Consider the following 2,293-nt stretch of genomic DNA (forward strand, 5'->3'; position numbering starts at 1 on the left):
AGATAGGTGCACGAATTGCATCGAACGTACCATATGCTTCAAAATATATTTGGAAGCACCCAATAGAACTCCTAGATGACGTGTGTCATATAGAATTTCACTTCGGTCTCTTTGGAGATAGTGTTAGTTTCGGTGCAAGATAGGTATGCATTTTGTGCCTAATGCACCATAGGCTAAGAAACTATTTTGGACGCAAGCAATGGTACTCCTTGGTGAAGAGGCTCATGTGGAATCTTGGTTCTATCTGTTTGGAGATAGTTCTAATCTTGATGCAAGATAGGTGTACGGTTTGCATGGAACATACCATATGCTCAGAAATCAATTTGGACACACCCGATGGAACTGTAGATGCACCCGATGGAACTACTAGATGAAGTGTATCATATGGAATCTCGCTTCGGTCTAGTTGGAGATAGTATTTGTTTCGGTGCAAGATAGTTGCATGGTTTGTGCCCAGTGCACCATAGGCTCAGAAAATCGTTGTGGAAGTTCCCGATGGTACTCCTAGGTGAAGAGGCTCAAGTGAAAGCTCGGTTCGGTCTGTTTGGAGATAGTGCTAATCTTGATGAAAGATAGGTGTACAGTTTGCATGGAACGTACTATATTCTCAGAAATCAATTTGGACGCACCCGATAGAACTGCTAGATCATGTGTGTCATATGGAATCTCGCTTCATTATGTTTGTAGACAGTGTTAGTTTAGGTGCAAGATTGGTGCATGGTTTGCGCATAATGCACCATAGGCTCAGAAACCATTACCGAAGCACCCGATGATAATCCTAGGTGAAGAGGCTCAAGTGGAAGGTCGGTTCGATCTGTTTGGAGGTAGTGCTAATCTTGATGCAAGATAGGTGCACGGTTTGCATGGAACATACCATATGCTAAGAAATCCATTTGGACGCACCCCAATAGAACTCCTAGATGACATGTGTCATATGGAATCTTGCTTTGGTCTGTTGGAGACGGAGTTAGTTTTGGTGCAAGATAGGTACACAGTTTGCGCTTAATGCATCATAGGCTAAGAAACCATTTTGGATGCACCCGATGATACTCCTGGGTAAAGGGGCTTAGATGGAAGCTCAATTTGCTTTATTTGGAGATAGTGCTAATCTTGATGCAAGATATTTGCACGAATTGCATCGAACGTACCATGTGCTTAGAAATATATTTGGAAGCACCCAATAGAAATCCTAGATGACGTGTCATATAGAATCTCACTTCGATCTCTTTGGAGATAGTGTTAGTTTGGTGCATGATAGGTACACGTTTTGTGCCTAATGCACCATAGGCTAAGAGCAACTCCAACCCACCTCCTAAACAAGTCCTTATTCTAAATCTAGGGACTTGATTCAAAAAAATCAACTCCAACCCACCTACTTGGGCTCCCATTTTCCATGCCCTCCTAAATTATAGTTTCAACCCCTCACATCTAGAACCCCCTATCTTACTTGTTTAGGAGGTGGGTTGGAGTTGAGTCTTAATTTGAGCTCCTACTTTTTTTTATCATAGCATGTAAATAAAAATTTAAGGGCTTAATTTAGGGACTTGGGTTGGAGTTGCTCTAAGAAACTATTTTGGACGCACACGATGGTACTCCTAGGTGCACGGTTTGCATGGAACATATCATATGCTCAGAAATCAATTTGGACACACCCGATGGAAATGTAGATGCACCCAATGGAAAAGCCTGGGCAAATTACCCGATACCCATTACCCGTACCCGAATCCGAACCCGAATTACCCGAACCCGAGGTACCCGATCCTAAATTCGTATAGCGGTTTTGATTACCCGAAATTAGTTTGGGTTTTCGTATAGCGGTTTTGATTACCCAAAATTAGTTTGGGTAATTCAGGTAATAATCCCCGGTACCCGAATTACCCAAATATTTGTCTATATCTTTGTATCTATCATGTGTTGTTAGTTAAATATTAGAACTTATCAATTTATTAGAACATAATTCTCTTTGTTTGAACAAGTGATAGTAATATATTATTCTCTACAAATTGCTATTCAAATTCTATACAAATTGCTGCTGAAATCATATATAAATTGCTATTGAAATTTTGTATAGTGTGTTGTTTTTTGAAAATGCAGGTAAATCGGGAATACCCGAACCCGAACTCGAATTATCGGGTACCCGAAATTGCGGGTAGTGTTTTTTCGGGAATAATATCGGGTAACAATTTTCATTACCCGAATTTTGAATTACCCGAATTACCCGACCCGAAAAAATCGGGTAACCCGAAAGCCCAGGCTTACCTAGGTGTACCATCGGGAACTTCCACAACGATTT

The sequence above is a fragment of the Sorghum bicolor genome, chromosome 4, assembly GCF_000003195.3.
Source record: "Sorghum bicolor cultivar BTx623 chromosome 4, Sorghum_bicolor_NCBIv3, whole genome shotgun sequence".
Taxonomy (NCBI): Eukaryota; Viridiplantae; Streptophyta; class Magnoliopsida; order Poales; family Poaceae; genus Sorghum; species Sorghum bicolor.